The following is a 25559-nucleotide window of genomic DNA, read 5'->3' as shown; positions in this document are numbered from 1 at the left end:
CCATTGATCTTGACTTATACATGAGAAACAATGTTCAGAAATTTGATAATTTGTCCAATTTTAGCTCTAGTAAATCCAGAGCTAACATTCAGACTAGCTTTTCTATTAAACATACAGCCCCAGGGATAGAGAGCACTATAGACACATTGGGATTAAATCGCTTAGCTCTCCAGATCTATTCCCTGGGGGAACTGGCTATTTCAATCCACTCTTTGCTCCCTTTAGGAGCAAAGGAAGACACTGAGACAGAGATCCGCTGCAACATGTAGGGCATTGGAAACACAGACAGAGTCAATTCAGTGCACGTTTTAAACATTTTCTCCTTTTATTCCCACTGGCTTGTAGAGAAGAGAAGATTGTGGTCCTCAGCAAAAGGGGAAAAAGTATTTAAGCATTGCATATTGTGAATTCAATGTTTTACAGAAGAATGTATATTTCTTTTTTTTTATTATACTTTAAGTTTTAGGGTACATGTGCACAATGTGCAGGTTAGTTACATATGTATACATGTGCCATGTTGGTGTGCTGCATCCATTAACTCGTCATTTAACATTAGGTATATCTCCTAATGCTATCCCTCCCCCCTAACCCCACCCCACAACAGGCCCCAGTGTGTGATGTTCCCCTTCCTGTGTCCATGTGTTCTCATTGTTCAATTCCCACCTATGAGTGAGAACATAGGTTTGGTTTTTTGTCCTTGTGATAGTTTGCTGAGAACAATGGTTTCCAGTTCCATCCATGTCCCTACAAAGGACATGAACTCATCCTTTTTTATGGCTGCATAGTATTCCATGGTGTATATGTGCCACATTTTCTTAATCCAGTCTATCATTGTTGGACATTTGGGTTGGTTCCAAGTCTTTGCTATTGTGAATAGTGCTGCAATAAACATACGTGTGCATGTGTCTTTATAGAAGCATGATTTCTAATCCTTTGGGTATATACCCAGCAATGAGATTGCTGGATCAAATGGTATTTCTAGTTCTAGATCCCTGAGGAATTGCCACACGGACTTCCACAGTGGTTGAACTACTTTACAGTCCCACCAACAGTGTAAAAGTGTTCCCATTTCTCCACATCGTCTCCAGCACCTGTTGTTTCCTGACTTTTTAATGATTGCCATTCTAACTGGCATGAGATGGTATCTCATTGTGGTTTTGATTTGCATTTCTCTGATGGCCAGTGATGATGAGCATTTTTTTCATGTGTCTTTTGGCTGCATAAATGTCTTCTTTTGAGAAGTGTCTGTTCATATCCTTTGCCCACTTTTTGATGGGGTTGTTTGTTTTTTTCTTGTAAATTTGTTTGAGTTCATTGTAGATTCTGGATATTAGCCCTTTGTCAGATGAGTAGATTGCAAAAATTTTCTCCCATTCTGTAGGTTGCCTGTTCACTCTGATGGTAGTTTCTTTTGCTGTGCAGAAGCTCTTGAGTTTAATTAAACCCAATTTTTCAATTTTGGCTTGTGTTGCCATTGCTTTTGGTGTTTTAGACATGAAGTCCTTGCCCATGCCTATGTCCTGAATGGAAGAATCTATATTTCTAAGCATATTATGTCACACTTATAACACATTATTAATCAGCTCAGTTCTTTTAAGAGTACTAAGCAATCAGGAGAGAACTAGTTTAGTGCAATCCATAAGAAACAGATATGAATAAAGCCACAGTGAAGAGGCATGCTTTGCTTGGGCAAGGACTACACTTATCTCTTTGACCAATGTGCCTTTTATCAGATTTCTCTCATATCTTTCTCAAAGCAAACCAAGTGTGATTAAATTGGACTTTTAACCATACCCAACTGTCTTATTGAACAGATAGGTGTATCTGTTTCCATTGTTTTAGAATTTAAATATTTAGATAATAAATTATTATAAAAATGAATAAAATAATTATAATTCTTTTTATAAAAATAGTGAATGCCTAAAATTTATCAAATGGTTAATTATATGCCAGCCCTGTTCTAAACATTTTACATTATTTCATTTAATCTTTAGAGCAGCTGTATGAGATAGATATTATTACTATCCCATTTTCATAGATGAGGAAACTGAGGTCTAAAGAATATAAGCAAAATGTCCAAGGTCACAAAGATAGTAAAATAGTCAACATTTTAAAAAGTTACTAAAAATGAGAAACCAGACAGCCAAATATAGATCTTAAATTTTTAAGCATTATGTTATACTGCTACTATGCTCTTTAGAGAATTTAGAAAATAATTGAGAAAATAAATGTCATCCATAATTGCAATGCTAAGATAAAATCATTGTCTATATTTTTTAAGCTCTGTGCATATATAGAATATTATGCCACCATAAAGTTTTCATGTTTTTCACTTGCTATATCAGTATGATTTAAAATATTTAAAATTGTTTTTATATTATGGCTTTTTTCTATAGTATGTTATCATTTATTTAGCTTTGCCCTGGTTTTTAAGAATTTAAGTTGCTCTCATTTGTTATCATGAAAATACTCACTGACATCTTTGTGTTCAAAGCCTTTTATGCAATTATTTAAGATTATCTGTTAGAATGTAGTTATAGAACTATAATTCCTATGCTATAAACATGATTTTATTTTAAAGCTTCTGCTTTTTTAAAATAAAAATTTATTTAGAATGTTCCATGGGACTTTATGTCTATTCTTTCTTCCTGTTGGCCCCTTATTACTGCTTTTGTAGTTACTTTTACTCTCAAAAGAATCCCACATTTCTAATGCTTTAGAGGACTATTTAATTTCCAAACAGAGGCCAGCGGGAATTGGTTTAACAAGCCAATGTAGTGCTTCCAATTTCTGCACTGTGTTTTCTCCCAAGTCAGCCATTTTATGCCTTAAGTGCAGGGTTTGGATTCTTTAGTGCTTTCTGTATGCAGTTTAGACTGAGCTGCCACTTACCTTAGCCAGAAAGTCTGGCTTTTTGTACATTCTTTCTTGCCTGCCTGTCTCTTCGAGGTTCTTGCATCTTCTTTGCCCCATAATATTATTCAAATATGGCTTCTAACTCCTGGTTCATGCTAGATCTTTTGGGTTTGTTTGTTTGTTTGTTTTGGCTTCTCTGGTCACTGAAAAGCTGTTTTTTTTTCCTCCTGGCCCAAACAGACCCTGCATTTGAGTTAAGTTATGTGTTCTTTCACATCACCTGACTTTCCAGTCCTTGCCTTCTTCTTGGCTCTGGGCTCTGACTCTGAGGTCAGGCTTTTACTTGGAATCATTATGTAACACTTTACACCTAGACACAAGAGAGAGGGAACATCTTGCAACCTACAATATGTTTCAAAGACATGACCTGAGAAGAATCTAAGATCCTAGGGATAAATGAGATTGTGATTCTTCTCAACCCTACTGTAACTCAACCCTTAATTAGCTCATTGTGAAGAGATAAACTCTACTATTCAATTGCTCACTTTGTGCTAAATTCACATTGCAAAGAAAGATAGCATAACACAAAGAAAGATATTCATAGAAGGTTAATAGCTGGCAAATAAATCTTACTTTTTAAGCAAAGACTAGGAAGAACTCAGTAAGTTGCAAAGAAGATGGCTATGGGAGCATTCAGAAACCCACGAAATACCAACTATATTGTTTATGACAGCTGCCCATCTAGGTGAGACAGTGGTTTAGTTAGATGCAAATGCAAAAAGCTAAATAATTACTACAACTTTGGGGCCTTATGGAATTATGAATTGGGGGAATAAAATCTTGTATATCAAGCTCAGGACTAGAAGACAAAATGAAACAGAAAACCTGGGATCTAATCCTAATCTTGACAGTGACTTTATAAATTTGGACAAGTTACTTTTTTATTTCTCAACATCAAGTGCTAACTACAAGAAAAGTATACAAATTACAAAGCAATCTATCCAGGTTGAGTTCTTCTTCTGGAGAAGAGGGGAAAATAGAAGTAAGTCATTGTTCAGCTTGCAGCCCATGTCATTTTTTAAGAGAGTGTGTGTGCTTTAATATTTATATTTACAAGTTTAGGCAGGAGAAGGAAATAAAGGGTATTCAATTAGGAAAAGAGGAAGTCAAATTGTCCCTGTTTGCAGATGACATGATTGTATATCTAGAAAACCCCATTGTCTCAGCCCAAAATCTCCTTAAGCTGATAAGCAAATTCAGCAAAGTCTCAAGATACAAAATCAATGTACAAAAATCACAAGCATTCTTATACACCAATAACAGACAAACAGAGAGCCAAATCATGAGTGAACTACCATTCACAATTGCTTCAAAGAGAATAAAATACCTAGGAATCCAACTTACAAGGGATATGAAGGACCTCAAGGAGAACTACAAACCACTGCTCAATGAAATAAAAGAGGATACAAACAAATGGAAGAACATTCCATGCTCATGGGTAGGAAGAATCAATATCATGAAAATGGCCATACTGCCCAAGGTAATTTATAGATTCAATGCCATCCCCACCAAGCTACCAATGACTTTCTTCACAGAATTGGAAAAAACTACTTTAAAGTTCATATGGAACCAAAAAAGAGCCTGCATCGCCAAGTCAATCCTAAGCCAAAAGAACAAAGCTGGAGGCATCACACTACCTGACTTCAAACTATACTACAAGGCTACAGTAACCAAAACAGCATGGTACTGGTACCAAAACAGAGATATAGATCAATGGAACAGAACAGAGCCCTCAGAAATAACGCCGCATATCTACAACTATCTGATCTTTGACAAACCTGAGAAAAACAAGCAATAGGGAAAGGATTCCCTATTTAATAAATGGTGCTGGGAAAACTGGCTAGCCATATGTAGAAAGCTGAAACTGGATCCTTTCCTTACACCTTATACAAAAATTAATTCAAGATGGATTAAAGACTTAAACGTTAGACCTGAAACCATAAAAACCCTAGAAGAAAACCTAGGCATTACCATTCAGGACATAGGCATGGGCAAGGACTTCATGTCTGAAACACCAAAAGCAATGGCAACAAAAGCCAAAATTGGCAAATGGGATCTCATTAAACTAAAGGGCTTCTGCACAGCAAAAGAAACTACCATCAGAGTGAACAGGCAACCTACAAAATGGGAGAAAATTTTCGCAATCTACTCATCTGACAAAGGGCTAATATCCAGGATCTACAATGAACTCAAACAAATTTACAAGAAAAAAAAAACAACCCCATCAAAAAGTGGGTGAAGGACATGAACAGACACTTCTCAAAAGAAGACATTTATGCAGCCAAAAAACACATGAAAAAATGCTCATCATCACTGGCCATCAGAGAAATGCAAATCAGAACCACAATGAGGTACCATCTCACACGAGTTAGAATGGCAATCATTAAAAAGTCAGGAAACAACAGGTGCTGGAGAGGATGTGGAGAAATAGGAACACTTTTATACTGTTGGTGGGACTGTAAACTAGTTCAACCACTGTGGAAGTCCGTGTGGCAATTCCTCAGGGATCTAGAACTAGAAATGTCATTTAATCCAGCCATCCCATTACTGGGTATATACCCAGAGGATTATAAATCATGCTGTTATAAAGACACATGCACATGTATGTTTATGGCAGCACTATTCACAATAGCAAAGACTTGGAACCAACCCAAATGTCCAACAATGATAGACTGGATTAAGAAAATGTGGCACATATACACCATGGAATACTGTGCAGCCATAAAAAAGGATGAGTTCATGTCCTTTGTAGGGACATGGATGAAATTGGAAATCATCATTCTCAGTAAACTATCACAAGGACAAAAAACCAAACACCGAATGTTCTCACTCACAGGTGGGAATTGAACAATGAGAACACATGGACACAGGAAGGGGAACATCACACTCTGGGGACTGTTGTGGGGTGGGGGAAGGGGGGAGGGATAGCATTAGGAGATATACCTAATGCTAAATGACGAGTTAATGGGTGCAGCACACCAGCATGGCACATGTAGACATATGTAACTAACCTGCACATTGTGCACATGTACCCTAAAACTTAAAGTATAATAATAATAAAATAAAATAAAATAAAAAATGCAAAAATAGTTTTTATATTCTGTCATATAACAGCTGAAAGCATTCTAAAATGTTGGCCAACTGGTGAAAATGTTTGCTGAGATCAAAGTCTTGTGAAATATTAATTGGTGACATTGCATCTCCCAGATTATTCACTTCCCACAAAAAGGAAAACGCAAACTCATTCTGTCAACCACATGTTGACAGATTTTTGGAACCATTGGAAAGGGAGTAAAGAGTCTTTTGCAAAACACTTTAAAAAACTTATCTCTAATCTTTAGTGAAATTTCTTAGCAAAGAAAGCAACCTGGCTGGGGCACAAGTGGCTAGGGAACGCCATGGAAATGTGATTAGAGTCTGTGGCTATACCACCATGAACGTGGCTGATTTTGTTTGATCTGGGAAGCTGAGCAAGGTCGGGACTGGATAGTACTTGGATGGAAGAGGTGATGGGGTATTCTAAAGACAGCCAAGAGGTTGAAAGACTTAAGAATTCACTGAATCAAATGTGGTTTGATTGCCTATAACCAAAAACTTGACCTTTTATAAGAAAGACAGGAATGTAAAATGAAGTAAAGTATGAAATATATATTTACTTTAAAACCAAATATAATGTAGCAAAATATATTATAAGCACAATTTTGTAATGAGATATTGCAGCAGAAAGTTCTTTGGAAATTAACACATTATACAGCTTACCAAAGAAACATGTTATTATTGGTAGAATCTTTTCACTTCTAGCCTAATTGTTATTCTGATATGAAAGAGAAAAATAGATTTTCAAAGGCCTAATTAAATAAGTGCATGAAAAAAAATACACTGGAAAAGAAACCCACACATTTTTGCTTCACAAAGAAATAAGGTAATGAAACATCCCACTGCAGGTCCAGATTTTGCATTTTATAACACAGGTTTCCAACTTATAAGTGGGCTATATTCTAAAATTTTATTGCCAAGTTGGTATTTGGAAGGATTTTCCCATAAAAATAATGTTCTAGATGATGGGATTACTTCATAAAATAAGCCCTGTCCATAAACACACACACACACACACACACACAACAAACCAAAAAAACCACACTCTTTCTAATTCCAAAGGTGAGGCAACATAGCAGTACAGGCTTTCGTGACAGGACATGGTAATAACCAATCAGAAATGGTTAGGGACTAAATTAGTGGCCTTAAGAAATTTGCTTAATTTCTTTTAACTTCATTTTACTCATTTGAAAATGGAAATAATAATAATTCCCTCATAGGGTGGTTATGAACATTAGCGCAATGTAAGAAAAAGTTATCTTTATACTGCAACATGCTATATAAAAATGTTAGTTATTAGTGTACTCTAGCACTTGGTGTTTCCGCTATTTTGGGATTAAATTGCCCTATGTAAACTATGTGGGAAACTAAGTGTTGCTTGTCAAGTCTCAATAGAGGAAGATGCATTGTTTAGCAAGAAGGGACTGCAGTTGATCAAGAAGAAGAATGCCCTCATCTGTGGTGTTGCCAGCCAGCCATTTGGCCAACAGGAATATTTCTTTACTACCTCCCCTCCCTTTCCCAGCTGTAGTAACTGCTGTTTCCCAGAAAGCAATATGTCTAGTCTCATGCCTCTGGTGGATCCATATATCATGTATACCATATTATCTTCCTTATTTTCATAATTACCTGGACTCTATTCTCTGGTTGTTTCATGCACGTTGTTAAATAAAAAAATGTATTTAGTGATACCTGTTAAAGCACTGTATGGCAAACATTATTCGAGACCATCACAATAGGTTTGGTCACCATAGAGACCATGGCAATGTGATTTCTCAGAGGGGAAAGAGATTGAGCTCAACTTCAAATACAGCAGGAGCAAGTGAGAATTTATAGCCAAGGTGCGAGGTGGGGGTCAGTGGATGGAAAATTACTGTGAGGAAATGTCAGGCATCAGGGGGATTCTGGCCTAGACTGACCTGATAGGATTATTGCTGAAGACAGACCAGAGTGATTAGACACTACCTGGGGTCTGGAAAAGGATGGGGTAGTTCTTGCTAACCTGATTTAGCAGGCTTCTTTACTAACACTAGATTTTACAAGGTTATTCACAGATGGGCTTAGGAGATGGTAGAGGAGCTGACTAAAGTTTAGTCAAGCAAAGAATCTTTGTCGATATGAGATTTGTTTCTTTCATTAATTCTAACATGGGTGAAGGTGAGAGTTGTTATTTTACCTCTGCAGGCTCAGAGAACCCAGTTTGTCTCTAGCCACAAAATGCTAAATAGTGAACAAGAGAGCACTTCCTTTAACTTAGGAATAGAGAGTGCTCTTGTATAGCTAGAAGGTGAAACTGAGCTTTTCTTTTCAAGGGTTATTATTTAGATTAGAGTCAGAAGGGAAGGCAGTAAGATTCAAACCACATTGAGGAGTGGTAAGGGCTAGATAAAAGATCTACGAGCAATAGCCAAGCCTGAAGATACTTAAGAAGCAAGTCACTTAATAAAAGTTGTGAATAGGATAAGTTTCTCCAGAAACGGAAAAGTGTCATGTATCAGAAGTTCAGGAAAATAGAATTTTAAAAACTTGGGACGATAATGAAATCTAGTAGAAAAATTATTTTAAAGAAAGTAATTTTAGGTTAATTCTACACTAAATAAATCTAAGAAATGAGATCAGTCAAGCAGACTCATCTTACTTGCCTGACTCATCTTATTTGTCATCTGTACCATCTGTAATAGACAATTGCCTCAACTCTCCTTAAAGTGTGCTGACCAGCTAAAAACTTAAATCACAATTGTAATAGCTAATATCTTTAAATACTTAATATGTCCCAAGATTCTATTTCGTCTGCTTTGTAAAGGTTATGATAATACTTAATCATTGCATTAGTGTAATGATTTGGGAACTATCAAGGAAAAGGTAGCTCAGAATTTTTTCTTTTTTTTTTTTAGAGAGAGTCTAGCTCTGTCGCCCAGGGGCTAGAGTGCAGTGGCACAATCTCAGCTCATTGCAACCTCCGATTCCCAGGTTCAAACAATTATCCTGTCTCAGCGTCCTGAGTAGCTGGGAGTACAGGCACCCGCCATCATGCACGGCTAAGTTTTGTATTTTTTAGTAGAGATGGGGTTTCACCATGTTGGCCAGGCTGGTCTTGAAATTCTGACCGCAGGTGATCCACCCGCCTCGGCCTCCCAAAGTGCTGGGATTACAGGCATGAGCCACTGCGCCCAGCTGGAACTTTTAAATGACTTACTCAAGGCTATAACAGCTCACAAATGGTGGAGCCAGGGTTTGAACTCAGCAATCACTATTCCTAGACCAGCTTTCTTAACAACTATGTCATCAAGACTCCCAGATATGAAGAAAGCTTGTTCACTTAGGTGGTCAAATTCTGTGTGTTTTGATGTGAAAAAAGAAAATCCCTCTCTCCACATTAATGCATATCCTGTCCCCTGCCAACCCTACTATAATCATCCCTTGTATTTTCAACCCTCACTGCCTCTCTGTTGGATGGTCCTTCTCTCCTTAATTTTTCATGTTCTATGCAGTTGGAAAAGTTGCACAATGGCTCACATGCTCATCAGCGGTCTGTGGCTAATTTTGGTTAGCTGTTAGTCGGGGGTCAAACAGCAAGAGGTTTGGCAAGTGAAGGGATTGGGTTAGTTTGGTTTTGTCCTTCTCGGCCTGAACCCACAACTCATGATTCACAACAGTGCTTCTCTGTTTTCAATCTTCTGCTCGCAACTAAAATGGGATTCTCATCAGTCTTGGTTAGACTAGATATGCCCAGGTTGAGGTTGCATGTGACTTTTTAATCTCTCAGAGCAGATGTGAGAGAGAGTTAGAGAAAAAAAAAGCGTGTGTGTGGAGGGGGGCATTCAACTTCTATTACGTGTTTACTGTGTTCCAGTCTAGGTACTTTATGCAAATTATGTCAGGTAATCTTCACAACAACATTTTACTCTGGGAAGCATTATAATTGTCTCAAGAGGAAACAGGTGCTCCTAAATTTTAGAAAAAATATGCCCAAATTTACACTGCTTTAAAGTGACAGAATAAAAATTTATATCAGTTTTACCTGGTTATAATGTCTGTGTTTTTTGTACTACATCAATTTTGCGATAAAGGACAAAACTAACTCAGAGGTAAAAAATGATAGAATTTCAAGCTTTTAGAATAAATCCTTTTTGATAATGAAAATTCTCATCTTGTGAGTGATTGGTAGATGCTAGGCTCTTTGCTGAGCACTTTGCATGTATTGTGTAATTTAATTCCTCACAATTCTATAAAATAGGCACTGTTATTATTTCTAATTTACAGAGAAAAAAAGGGTTAGAACAATTAAGAAACAATTTATCTGCGATTGGGCACGAGATAATCTGTTTTCAGGTCTCTTGTTCCTGTATCTACACTGCCCTTTTTAGCCTAGCTCAAACTAGATGTTTCTGTTTTCTTAATTTGTTTCCATTTCTCTCCAAGGTATATATATATATGTGTGTGTGTGTGTGTGTGTGTGTGTATGTGTGTGTGTGTGTGTGTGTGTAAACGTTTATGTATCCCTATTAAATGTCAAGCATTATTTTAAACTCTTGACATGAATTACTCAATTTAATGCTCACAACAGTTCTATAAAATAGCTATCATTATCATTCCTATTTAATGATGAGGAAGTTAAGGCACAGGGTGGGTAAACCAATTGCTCAACATCATACAGGCATCAGGGGCAGGATTTACTCTGGAAACCCTGCATCTATGCTTATAAGTTCAGCTGCCACTTAACTGTGTATGCTGCCTCCAGGGCTCTCTTTCTGAAACTCAGATCCAGTCACATCTATCCCCTCTTAAGGATCTGCACTAATTTCCCATTATTTATTAAACAAATTCAAATATGTGTTGCTTGACATTTGAGGTTCTTCACAATTTGTCTCTCTTTTAACATTCTATTTTCGTTTATCTTTCTATTGATTAGCTACTTCACCCACTCTTGACTATTTGCCACCCCTAAACTAGCCAATCACACTGAGCTATTTATGACTTTTCTCATAGACTGTGTATTAGTTCATTCTCATGCTGCTAATAAAGACATACCTGAGACTGGATAATTTGTAAAGGAAAGAGGTTTAATGAACCTACAGTGCCACATGACTGTGGAGGCCTCACAATCATGGCAGAAGGCAAAGGAAGAGTGAGGCACATCTTACATAGCAGCAGGCAAGAGAGTGTGTGCAAGGGAACTCCCATTTATAAAACCATCAGATCTCATGAGACTTATTCACTATCATGAGAATAGCACAGGAAAGATCCACCCCCATGATTCAATTACCTCTCATTGGGTCCCTCCCATGATACACAGGAATATGGGAGCTACAATTCAAGATGAGATTTGGGTGGAGACACGGCCAAACCATATCAGACCGGAAGGTTCTTCTTTGTTTATAATATCAATATTCAAGTTCTCTCAGATGGCTCTGTTCCCACAACCTTTCCACATTCTCTCGGCAGAGAACAGTCCCCACCTTCTTCAGCACTTATTTATATGCAGATAATATCACATCTTTCTCTCTATTTTGCATTAAACTGTGATGTTTGCTCCCCTCCGATCCACAATAGACTCTGAATCTCTTGAGATCAAGGGCTGTGTTTCATGAACATCCTCAAAGTGCCTGAAATTTAGTGCAGGTTGTTGATATTCGATGAACATTGCTGAATGAATGAGAATACAAGTAAGTGAATGGAAGTATTAACCATGTTTTTATCTCTAAGGGGGAAAAAAGTACAAGTTCTAAGTGTTTATTAAACTAAACTAACTTTTAGGGTATATAAAATTTATATATGAACATAATTTCTGTATTACCTACATGTTTCAGACAAGAGTGCAGCAATACAAAATTCAGATCCTAGTGAATGACGACAACACCAAGGCAGGCTAGTTCAACAATGGCATGTCTAAACACCCAGCTGACCTTCCTGGGTAAGTGTAACTTTCAAGTCTTCTGTTTAAATAAGTTCTTCCTAGTTGTCCATCTTCCTTTCCTTCCTGCTGGTTGGACATAGTGGCGATGGAGCTACTGTAGAAGCCGCAGTGAAGAATGGCAGAACCACCCTTGTAGCTTGGGACTCTGGATGACTTTACAGAGCAAAACCTGACTACCTACTCTGGACTGTTAAGTGAAAGAGAAATAAACTTATGTCTTGTTTAGTCACTAAACTTTAGAGTCTATTTATTAACCATCATCCCAACCAATATACCCTGAAACATTTCTACCAGTAGTAAATCTTGCTAGAACTGTATTTCAGGACTCAGCTTAAACATTCCATCCTCCTAGCCTCTAGATCAAAACAATTTTCCTTGATACATCCTATCTTAGGACCCAGCTCTTTCCTCTTTTAAAGTTTAATCCTCACAATACTCTCTAGGGAGTGTCTCTCTCCCTCTCTAGATTAGAAGCTCCATGCACACATGGACAGCTGCCACTTATCCACTAGCACTAACACATTGCCTGGCACATAGCTGACTCATAAAAAAAAGTCCAGTAAGCACAGTTAATAATATTACTAATTATTTATTATAAATTGTATTATTATACTATTAATTATATTAATCATAACAATCATGATTGATATATTATTAATTATGCCTACTGATTAGAAATATAATTGATATAATATTAATTATATTAATTGTAAATAATATAGTATATGTAGTGTAGACATATTAATTATAAATAATGTAATTAATAGCAGTTATTAGGGTAATAACCACCACCCCCTAAATATATACAATGTTTCAGGAGTTATACTAAATGTTTCATGTGCATTATCTCATTTAATCCTCTCAATATGTAGAGAAGCCCCTAATAATATTATTATCCTATTTTATGAGAAAAAATAGGTTTAGAGAGGTTCTGTAACTCACACAGGATCACACAATTCAAGGTTTATATTTTCAAGTTGAGAGTTTCCTCTGTGCTCTGTGCTTGGTTAGCAAGGGTAAAAACTGCACAATAGCCAGATAGTTCCACAAAATGAAATCCAGGAATTCCAACTAAGATTCAGATTCTAATGAATGATGTTAATACCAAGTCAAGCCCGTACCATGTTTGGACACTCAATCAAGCTTTTTTTTTTTTTTTTGTAACTGGAACACTTACATTTTTGTCTGCAACAGAAACAAAGCCTAAAACATTGTTTATAATTTTAAAACAATTGCCTGTAGTCTGTGTAGTTAATTCAAGATGAGGCATGAAGAAACATTCTCTTGAACTCTGTTTAATTCCCAGTGGGGCAACTACAATGGTTTTTTCTTTTTTTATCTTGAGTCAAGGATTTTATCTGGAATTCATTCATATTTCAAAACTATGCATGATAATTCTCTTATTACGTATTTTGTGGTTAAACACCTCCCTTACACCCCATACAAACCAAGCCAAGAGCTTAATGGTTAGCAGAAGAAAAAATGAGCTAACTATTAACTTGTGTGGAATATTGGAAAAAATATTATATCAGGAGCCGGCACACTGAAGGTCTATGACCACACTGCCCAATATGCTAGCTACTACCAACAGTTGCTATTTAAATTTAAATTTAATAAAAGTAAAAGCCTCAGATCTTTAGTCGCACTAGCCACTGCTCAACAGCTACATGTATCTAGTGGCTTTTGTATCAGACAGTGCAGATTTATAGGGCATTTTCAACATTGTGATAAATTCTTTTGGAAAGCATTGCTCTAGAAAGTGATTCTCAAACTTTTTGGACTCAAGATAATTTGAAACTCTTAAAAATTATTCAGGACCCAAAAAGAGCTTTTTTTTGTTAGAAATATGGATTATAACCATGTATTAGAAATTAAAACTGGCCAGGTGTGGTGGCCCATACCTGTAATCCCAACACTTTAGAAGGCCAAGGCAGGAGGCTTGAGCCCAGGAGTTCGAGACCAGCCTGGGCAATATGATTAAACCCTGCCTCTACAAAAAATACAAAAATTAGCTGGGCGTAGTGTCATGGGCCTGTAGTACTAGCTACTAGGGAGGCTGAGGTGGGAGAATCACTTGAGGCCAAGGCTGCAGTGAGCTGTGATTGTGTCACTCCACTCATAGCCAGGGTGACAGAGCCAGACCCTGTCTCAAAGAAAAAAAATAAAATAAAGAATTCTTCCTATAAACTTTGTGTTCACCATGGTGTCAGCATATTACAAAGGACCTCTTAAAAGGTCACTGTGCAGTACAAAAAATAAGTTTCCAAAATATTGGTAAGTCCTGGATCTGACTTAAACACCATCAAAATTATTTCAGAATGTTGGGTTTTAGACTAAGTAGAACAAGTTCTTCCGATTCACCCTGAAAATATGAACTATTCCACAATGTTAAACCACATGTAGGATGCTCAGAGCAAATACTTTTGCTCTATTCCTAAAAAATAGCAATAATTAAATAAAATTGAGTTACTGAGAAAGCACATTACAATAGTTTAACCGTAATAGACTTTGCTAAGATATGTTCAGTAAAAATGGCTTTTTTTCCTGAGAATTTTACAATGTCCGTTATGGTAATGATCTGGATTTGGATGAATTTAATGATAACTAAAGGAAGATTCCACAGATTTTATTAATGTCCGTGATTCGTATTACCTTTTTCTACAGTGCTTTTTTAGGTAAGCGCATGCTGTTTGAGATACATAAGTGAACGAGCTAAGAAAGGCAGCATTTCTGCTGCAGTGGTAAAGGTAGACTTCATTTGGTAAAACACATAACCAAGGGAAGTTGTTGCCTCTTTTTTGAAGTTTCTCTGCTAGTCATTGGCAAGAGAAGTCACTCTCAAATAATCTCTTCACGTTGTATGTGACCAAGCCCTGTTTTCTTCTCTTCTTTCTGGATGATATCGGTTCACCCTTCAAACATTTCAAATATTTTTTTCCTAGGTGTGTCAAGGTGTATCATGAAAAAAAATGACCTTTGAGGCCACCAAACAAGTTTCTTGAGTGAAGCTGTTTGCCTGGTTGGGGGACTGATCTGGATCCATTTTCAACTCTATCTCCTCTCAGTGTTTGAGCCAGGGCAATGACTTAAGGCAGTGGTCTTCCTCACATGTGACCTTAGGAGAAATAAGTCACCTCTGGAGGTTCATAACAGCCTGACTTCTTTTTAATTGTCCAGCCTCAGAAAGAACAAGCAATGGTCACAATTATTCTATTATTGATCTATATCTATGTGGTTCCTTCTCCAGCTTTGCTCTGGAAATGTGTCACTCATAAAACCTCATAAATGTGTAATCTGTTATTGAGCTGGGAACACACTGTGCTTGACATTGTCTGGTAGTTTTGCTACCGGCAGCAAATCCTTACCTGTATGAGTCTGCAGCCATCCCAATTTTTGCATCCTCAGAAGAAATAATTTGACGGAGGGGCATAAGGCAGAAGGAGAGACTGAGGCAAGTATTTGAGCAGGGGTGAAAGCTTATTTGAAAGCTTTAGGACAAGAGTGAAAGAAAGTAAAGTACACTTGGAAGAGGGCCAAGTGGGTGACTTGAGAGATTCAGTGTGAGGTTTGACCTTCTGACTAGCAGTTTTATACATTGGCATACTTCCAGGGTCTTGCCTTACTTCTCCCGATTCTTCCCTTGGGATGGGCTGTCTGCATGCACAGTGGCCTGCTAGCACTTGGGAGTTGAGCATGTGCAGTGTGTTTACTGGAGTTGCACACATGTTCACTTGAGGCGTTCTTCTTTTACCAGTCAAATGTTCCTGGAAGGTCATTTGCTGATTAAATTCTGCCATTTTAATGTGCATGCTTGAGCCCACTCACCCAACTTCTGAGATCTTACTGGGAAGCTGCTGATCACTAGTTTCAGGTGTTTTCTATCTATCGGGAGACTGCCCTTCCCTGGTGCTGGCTGTGACCAATTATTGTTTTAGAGACTCAGTTAACAACTGCCTGACCATCATCTGCTGGTCGCCTGGTGTTCCTGCTGTGTATGTGTGAGGGGAGCCTTCTCTTGCCCTGTTCATGTCTGACTAGCTACCTACTATAACAGTTTAACCATCTTGATTTGAAAAAAAGAAGAAAAGCTTGGTAAAATAAGTTCCCTGTATTGAACAATTGTATCACTACAAATTGTCATGTCTATCTAGCACATTGTAATGGAATAAATGCCAAAAGCACTGTTAAGTCTTCTGAAGAACTCTAAAATAATATTTTTTAAGCCACTGCACATAGAGTCAGCCTTAGACTAACATTAGCCTGCTATAATATAGATTCAGTGAGCACTGAGCATTGCTCTGATTCTCATCTGCATTCTCTCTAATTGGTGATTATGACATCTCTTCATGTTAGTTACACAAACATCCTTCCATTAGGGCCAGTGATTTTTCTCTTGAAAAGATGTCGGAACAAGGTGTAGAACAAACTAGTTTGACCATCTCCCTCTGCCTTGTTCTAAATTCAACAGCTCTGAATGTGATTTCTTCTTCTTGAGGAAGTCCATGCTTTATCATGCTGTTTCTGGTCTTCTGAGATGGAACCTCTACAACTTCTTCCAGGTGAAGAGAATGATAATGCTTATTGTAGATGTGCCTCAGAATAATGTGTCCTAGAGGTAGAAGTGGGGAGAATTTATCTGACAGCTCCCATCCCATAATATCCATCAGTGGCACAAAGGAGGTCAACTGCCTGTCACTCCTGGGTGCTCCCATGTTAGAAAAGCTCCAGGGCATGAAACGAGGGCATGGAGTATAGCTAACACCACATGCTGTTTGGTTAAACTCACACAGAGCAGTTTGTTTGCTGCAGGAATTGCTGAGTAGCAGGAGGACTGAGAGGATGTGAGGTAGGCTGCAAAAAATAAAAAACAAAATAATTGCAAGTTATATTACATAATCTAAAAGTCAGTGCAGTGTATGGGAATGATTTCCCTAGGTGACGAAAATAAAAGTAAGCATCCCAGCAGAATTTTTATGAAGAAAATGTACTGTATTTTTTTCAATATAAAATGCATACAAAGAAATAGGATAAACAAGGAGCTTGGCCGAAGTCGTTCTATCTTCAAACTTCACTTCTGGACATCTTTGCATAGCTGCTTTTGGTCTCAGTTTGTTGGTCTTTGAGAATGTGGACAAGCAAAGTAGATTGTGGTTGCATTGGTAAAATTATTTATTCTAATGTGATGTCTTTCAGGGAGTCAGCACATGGTCCTTATGGGATCTTTACATCATGCCACATCCGCTCCAATAGAATATGGCTGCCTGCTCTTTGATTGGTTTGAATTAGTGCCTGGGTTGCTTCTCTGACGGTTGATGGCAGAACAAAGGCAGCCAAACCTATCACAGGTTATAAATAAAGCTTCGCACTGCATTTTTGTTGGGAGGAGGCTAAGAGAAGCCAAAGGAGAATGAGAAGAAAGAATAGGTTCCCCTGGGCAGATAAGAAATAACACACTCAGAAGCAGACTGGGGTTGTGATTATGACTGTGTCAGGCAGGATGAGAGAGGGATGATTACATGATGGATTGAACTTCACAATGCCACCTTTAATGGACCATCTTATTGTAGTTTTTCCGTTCTAGTACAGAGGGCTTCCTGCTCATCAGAGCCAAGGTCATGCATGTATGCTAGTTGTTTTTCTAGGAAGCCTACAGGTAGCATCGTTTATCCCTTCTTGAGTTATGACTTTTGATTCAATTGAGATAAAAAAGAAAGTAACTTAGACAAGATATAAAAATATCCTGCTTACTAATAATGAAGCTGTGACTAGAGCCAGTGGTTTGTTTCTGTGGACAGGTGTACTTCCTAACACTGACCCCCAGAATTAGGCAGGCCTATCTATGTAGTCACAAGCTGGGTTGGAAAATCTTAGGTATGCCCTATGCAATAAGCTACTTTTATTCTTGGCAGAGAGCAGAACAGATCATTTACTTTACAGGAGGGTGAGTGGTTCTGTGAAAAAGGTAAGCAGGAGATGTTATGCAAAGTTGATTGTTTCAAACTCACCCATCTAAATAAGTCAATGTTTCCCTCAGAAGCAGAGAGACTAGATGAGTCAACTTTACAATACACCTCTTTTTCTCTGTAGGTAGATATATCATGAGGTGATAGATGCAAGATTACAGGTAAAAGACTTGCTTTTCCTCAGCAGTACAATCTACAACTCAATGCACAACTGCCTGAAAATAGAGTGTTGAAGATGTTAAGACACATGCTGTATTTCAGTGAGTCTAAAAGGCATATTTTATCACATTTTAAAATCTCTATAATTGTGGCATGGCTTACCACTGATGGAGAACACAGATTATTTGGGCTGATTTTTCCCTTTCTGAATGGTATGTAAGGTAATGATTTGTATTATGATCCATGGTATCTTAGGTTAGATAAGTAGCAAATGATGAAATTAGCGTTTGTTACCTGGGTTATGACAACTTCTAAAATGATTCCAGACTATTTTCTGGCCAACAATTTTTACCTCAACTATACAAGCAATTAAGGCAACACACACCTTATGTTCTATGCAAATGATTTCCTTCCTCACATCTTTTCATGTATTTGCCTGCAGTTTGGGATTTTGTGTCTCACTTGACCACATCTGTATAGAATTATGCTCCTTGGGAGGCACATTCCTTCTTTGCCTGTGAACTGAGGCCACTTAGGGAGTTCTGTGAATTGGACTGATGAAACACATTTATTATCACAATTCAAACAAGTGTCAGTTGAATGTTTCAGCAGCTGGACCATTTTAGAAGAAAAACAAACTGGGCCTATTCACATTATTTTATGTAAACTCAAGTGGAATGTGAGAGGAAGAGTCCTGGGAAGTTTTTTATTGCTCAAGACTATTGCTTGTTGCAATTGAGAAATGTGGGAAATAGCTGAAGTGATATTTTGGTTAATAATTTCTCAACCAATACTTTTTGAAATTTTTTTAATGCAATAAATCTTGAGTGACTGTTTTGTGCAAAACACAAACTAGTTGCTTCAGGGAACAAAATATGCTGCCTGGCATTAAGTGTCTAACATGATATATAAAAGGAACCAGGCCAGGTGCCATGGCTCACACCTAACACTGTAGTCCTAACACTTTGGGAGGCCAAAGTAGGCAGATCACCTGAGGTCTGGAGTTTGAGACAAGCTGGCCAACATGGTGAAACCCCATTTCTACTGAAAATACAAACATTAGCCAGACAAGGTGGTGCGTGCCTGTGGTCCCAGTTACTTGGGAGGCTGAGGCAGGAGAATCTCTTGTACCCAGGAGGCAGAGGTTGCAGTGAGCCAGGATAGTCCCACTGCACTCCAGCCTGGGCAACATAACGAGACTCTGTCTCTAAATAAATAAATAAATAAATAGGAAACCACTGAGTTTACTCATGACTGAAAAATAAGTGATATGGTTTGGCTGTGTTCCTACCCAAATCTTATCTTGAATTGTAGCTCCCGTAATTCCCACGTGTTATGGGAGAGACCTGGTGGTAGATAATTGAATCAAAGGGGCAGGTCTTTTCTGTGCTGTTGCTGTGATAGTAAGTCTCAAAGGATCTGATGGTTTTATAAAGAGAAGTTCCCCTGCACACGCTCTCTTGCCTGCCACCATGAAGACATAGCTTTGCTCCTCATTTACCTTCTGCCATGTTTGTGAGGCCTTTCCAGCCATGTGGAACTGTTAGTCAACTAAACTTCTTTCCTTTATAAATTATCTAGTCTTGAGTATGTCTTTATTAGCAGTGTCTCTATTATAACAGACTAAGACAATAAGAGAAAGAGAGGTTATACGATGTCTTGAAAAAAGAAGAAATCACATATGTGTAAGGCAATCAAGAGCAGAATCATGGCAGAGCTTTGAAAGCTTGAGTATAATTTTCTCAAGTGGAGATGGGATTGAGACTTCTGGTTTCCAATAATAGCAAACTAGGTTATTTGGAGTCACACTCCCATAGAATACAACTAAAAATGGTAGATAAAATATTTTCTGGAAATATTTTAAAAGTCAAAGAGCTGAACAAGTAAAAAATTATTATACCAAGATTTGAAGAATATCAGGAACTCAGATAAATAAATGAAGTATGGAAGTTCTCAAACTTTACTGTGCATAAGAAACATCTCAGGTCTTTGCATATAGTGTAGATTATTGCCCCTTACACACACACACACACACACACACACACACCCTACTAAGATTCTAATTAATTATATTTGGAGAGTAAGAAACTAAATTTAACATTTTAATAAATACCACAGAACACATTTTGAGAAACAGTGCACCATTCTATAAACTCTTTCAGGGCAAGTTTATGTTTCATTGACCACAAGATCTCCAACGCTAAAGTCAACACCTGGCACATGGTTGGGACTTAATATGTATTTGCTATTGTTATCACAAAATTAGTTATATTTGAGCATGTATCTTCCTTGCAAGTGATATATCTATATCTATTTTCTATTCTTCTTGCATTACCTGTAATTTTATATTTTCCTTTAAAAATGTATCTTACTATCAAAATACATAAAAACTGGAGTTATCAGTTTTTTACTACATTGTTTTGAGTAGAAGAGAGAAACAGAGAGCTCTGTCACATTCATTGGTTCTCACCTTACCATTTCCTCTTCATTTCTGAGTTTCTTTTGTTAAAAACTCTTATATATAATTTAATTAGAAATTTGCCCTAAGGAAAATTGAAATGGAAAAGAAAATCACTTGAAATGTGATGATTCATGACAGGCCAACCCTGAAGTAGCATGAGTGAGAAGAACCTAGTAGGAGATGAAGTCTTATTTTTAGTGGGGGTGTCGTGGAATGAATGTTTGTGTCCTTCCTACTCCAAAATTTATGTGTTGAAACCCTAACCCCCAATATGATAGTATTTGGAAATAGGACCTTTATGAAAAAACTTAAGGTTAAATGATGTCATAAGGATAGGGCCTTGATCTGATAGGATTAATGCCATTGTAATAAGATATACCAGAGAGATTTTTCTTTCTCTTTCTCTGCCATGTGAGGATATAACATGATGACAATCATTGGCAAGACATCAAGAAAACCCTCATTAGAGCAATCAATCTGGCACCCTGATCATGGGCTTACAGCCTCCAGAGCTGTGGGAAAATAAATTTCTGTTGTTTAAGTTTCTGTTTGGCGTTTTGTTATGGTAGCTTGAGCAGACTAAGACAAGGAGTGTGGTAGAGGAAATGGAGAAGGGCAGATAACATAAAGCCTTGTTTGCCATTGTATGAATTTTGGCTTTTCTCTGAATGAGATGGAGAATGATTTGAAAATTTTCAGTAAAAGATTGATGTTATCTGATTTATGCTTTAAAAGAACCACTATGGCTGCTATGTTATAAATAGACTGTAGGGGTGAGAAATGTGCATTTTGAAATAGGAGGCTACTTTGGAGACCATGGAATCTCCAGGTTAAAGATGATGCTAGCTTAAATCAGAGAGACAGTGGTTTAGGTGGTAAGAAGTAGTCAGATTCTTGGCATATTTTGAAGGTAAAGTCCACAAGGTTTTCTGATGAAAACAATATGTAATATGTAGTGAATAGAGAAATCAAGGAAAACTCCAAGAGTTTTGGCCTGAACAATTGGAAGGATGAAGTTGCCATTAACTATGATGAAGAGGATTACTGGTAGGTCAGATTGCTGGAAATTGATGAAGAGTTGAACTTCTTTACTTTGAGACAGCTGTTAGATATTCAAGTGAATATGTTAGCAGGAAGCTGAGATATACACATCTGGAATGCAGGAGAGACTCTAAGGGTGGAAATTTAAGTGTAGGAACCATTGACACATAGATGACATTTAAGGTCATGACACTGGATGAAATTACCAAGGTCTGTTCTGTTTCTCTTTGACTACTTTGAATTTCCTCTTCTCCTCTCCTACTCATTCTGCTGTTTCTGTATTTTCTAGGGTCAAAATGAGGGTAAGGTATATAGAGAGAACTTTTTTTTGCTTATTTGGTACTGTTTGTAATTATTTATTGGCTAACAATGGTTGGTCATGCATTATTTCACAGCAGGCTACACATGTCAGATTTTTATGGGCATGTTGGTTAGTTTTCCAAATCAGCTTGATATGGTTTGGATTTGTCCTCACCCAAATCTCACCTTGAAATGTAGCTCCCATAATTGCCATGTGTTGTGGAAGGGATCTGGTGGGAAATAATTGAATCAGGGGGTTGGTTTCACCATACTGTTCTCATGGTAGTGAATAAGTTTCACGAAATCCAATGGTTTTATAAGGTGTTTCCCTTTTCACTGGGCTCTTATTCTTTCTTTGCCTGCTGCCATGTGAGACATGGCTTTGCTCTTCTTTGCCTTCCACCATGATTGTGAGGCCTCTCCAGCCATGTGGAACTGTGAGTCAAGGAAACTCCTTCCTTTATAACTTACCCAGTCTCAGATATATCTTTATCAGCAGTGTGAAAATGGACTAATACAGTCAATTAGTAACTGTAACATGGGGTGCTGCTGTAAAGATACCTGAAAATGTGGAAGCGACTTCAGAACTGAGTAACAGGCAGATATTGGAACAGTTTGGAGGGCTTGGAAGACAAGAAAATGTGGGAAAGTTTGAAACTTCCTGGAGATTTGTTGAATGGCTTTGACCAAAATGCTGATAATAATATAGACAATGAAATTCAGACAGAAATTTGCATAAGTAGTCATCAAGATGATGGGGATAATGTCTCTAGAGCATGTGAGAGAACTTCATGGCAGCCCCTCCCATCGCAGGCCCGGAAGCCTAGGTGGCAAAAATGGTTTGGTGGGCCAGGCCTAGGCACCCCTGCTGTGTGCAGCTTAGGGACTTGGTGCTCTGCATCCCAGCCACTCTAGCCATGGCTAAAAGTAGCCAAGGTACAGGTCAGGTCATGCCATCAGAGAGTGCAAATCCAAAGCCTTGGAAGCCTCCACATGGTGTTGAGCCTGCAGGTGCACAGAAGTCAAGAATTGAGATGTGAAAACCTCCACTTAGATTTTAGATGATATATAAAAACACCTGGATGTTCAGGCAGAAGTTTGCTGCAGGGGTGGGGCCCTCATGGGGAACCTCTGCTAGGGCAGTGTGGAAGAGAAATGTGGAGCTGAAGCCCCCACACAGTGTCTCCACTGTGGCACTGCCTAGTGGAGCTGTGAGAAGAGGGACACTGTCCTCCAGACCCCAGAATGGCAGATCCACCAAAAGCTTGCACTGCATACCTAGAAAAGCCACAGACACTTAATCCTAGCCTATGAAAGCAGCTAGGAGGGACCCTGCAAAGCCACAGGCATGGAGCTGCCCAAGACCATGGGAACCCACCTCTTGCATCGGCATGGCTTGGATGTGAGACATACAGTCAAAGAAGATAATTTTGGAGCTTTAAGATTTGACTGTACCACTGGATTTTGGACTTGCATGGGGTCTCTAGCCCATTCAATTTGGCCAATTTCTCCAATTTGGAATGAGTGTATTTATCCAATACCTGTACCTGTAACCCTATTGTATCTAGGAAGTAACTAATTTGGTTTTAATTTTATAGGCTCATAGGTGGAAGAGACTTGTCTTTTCTCAGATGAGGCTTTGGACTGTGGACTTTTGAGTTAATGTTGAAATGAGTTCAGACTTTTGGGGACTATTGGGAAGACCTGATTGATTTTGAAATGTGAGGACATAAGTTTTGGGAGGGGCCGGGGCAGAATGATATGGTTTGGCTGTGTTTCCACCCAAATCTCATCTTTAATTATAGCTCCCATAATTCCCACATGTTGTGGGATGGATCCAGTGGGAGACACTTGAATCATGGGGACAGTTTCCTCCATATTGTTCACATGGTAGTGAATAAGTCTCATGAGATTTGATGGTTTCATAAGGGGTTTCCCTTTTCACTGGGCTCTCATTTCCTGTTTGCCTACTGCCATGTGAGACGTGGCTTTGCTCCTTCTTGTTTTCTGCCATGGTTGTGAGGTCTCATCAGCCATGTGGAACTGTAAGCCAATTAAACCTCTTTCCTTTATAAATTACCCAGTCTCAGGTATGTTTTTATCAGCAGCATGAAAATGGACTAATAAATCCCTACACAAAATACTCTGCCTTGTTCCATTTTTGTTGAGGAAAAGGAGATACTACCCTGTGGACCCAGCTGCAGCCACCGTCTCAGCTCCACACCCACTCAACTGTGATGCCAGAGACAATCCCATCACCCTGGGGACCCCACAGGTAAAGGTTGTTACCTTCCAAAATCAGTTTGTAAATACCGAATGGGCATTTTTTCCTTTAAATGCACTGACACCAATGCAAGACTACACAGATAAAGAATCTGGCAAACATAACACCAATAAAGGTAACTAATAAATCTCTGGTTACCAATGCAAATAAATGGAGATCTAGAAATTGCTTGACAAATAATTCAAAATAATCATCTTGTAGAAGCTCAATGAGAAGCAAGAGAACACAAACAACTAAATGAAATCAGGAAAACATTTCAACAACAAAACGAGAAGTTTAATGAAGAAATAGAAGAAGAACCAAACAGAATTCTGGAACTGAAGAATGTAAGGACAAACTGAAAATGACAGTAGAGAGCTTCAACAGCAGACTTGATCATACAGAAGAACAAATAAATGAATTGAGGACAGGTCATTTGAAATTATCCAGTCCGAGAAATAAAAATAAAAAGGAATAAAAAAGAGTGAAGGAAGGAATATCTATTCAATAAATGATGTTGTAAAAATGGATATCCACACGCAAAAGAATAAAATTGGACCCTTATGCCATACACAGAACTAATACAAAAAAGATTAAAGACTTACATATAAGACCTGAAATCATGAAATGCTTAAGAGAAAACATAGAGAAAAAACTCCTTGACATTGGTCTGGGCAAGAATTTTTTATATATATATATATAACCTCAAAAGCACAGACAACAAAAGCAAAATAAACAATGGGACCACATTAAATTAAAAAGTTTCAGCCCAGTGAGGGAAACAGTCAACAAAATGAAAATTCAACCTATGGAATGGAAGAAAATGTTTGCAAACCACATATCTGATAAGGAGTTAATACTGAAGATGTATAAGGAACTCATACAACTCCATAGCAAAAAACCCTGAGTAACGCAATTTAAAAATGAAAAAAAGGACCTGAGTAAACATTTTTCCAAGGCAGACATACAAATTGCCAACAAATATATGAAAAGATATTCAATATCACCAATCTTCAGAGAAATATAAATCAAAACCACAAAGATATATTGCCTTAATAATAAGCTATTGTTAGAATAGCTATTACCAAAAAGGCAAAAGGTAACAAGTGTTGAGGATGTGAAACAAAAAGAAACCTTGTGCACTGTTAGTGGGAATGTAAATTGGTATAGCTATTATGAAAATCAGCATAGAGGTTTATAAAAAAATAAAAATAGAGCTGCCATATGATCTAACAATTCTACCTCAGGACACATATCCAAAGGAAATGAAATCAGTATCTTGAAGAGATATCTGCACTCCCATGTTTATTGTCACATTAGTCACAATAGCCAAAATGTAGAAACAACTTAAATGTCTGTTGACAGATGAATAATTCTAAAAATATTTTATGTATAACATATGTAGATCTCATAAATGCACATGCCTGCACACACACACACACA

The sequence above is a fragment of the Gorilla gorilla genome, chromosome 3 (assembly GCF_029281585.2).
Source record: "Gorilla gorilla gorilla isolate KB3781 chromosome 3, NHGRI_mGorGor1-v2.1_pri, whole genome shotgun sequence".
NCBI classification, from domain to species: Eukaryota; Metazoa; Chordata; class Mammalia; order Primates; family Hominidae; genus Gorilla; species Gorilla gorilla.
Note: the sequence above shows the minus strand (reverse complement) of the source record.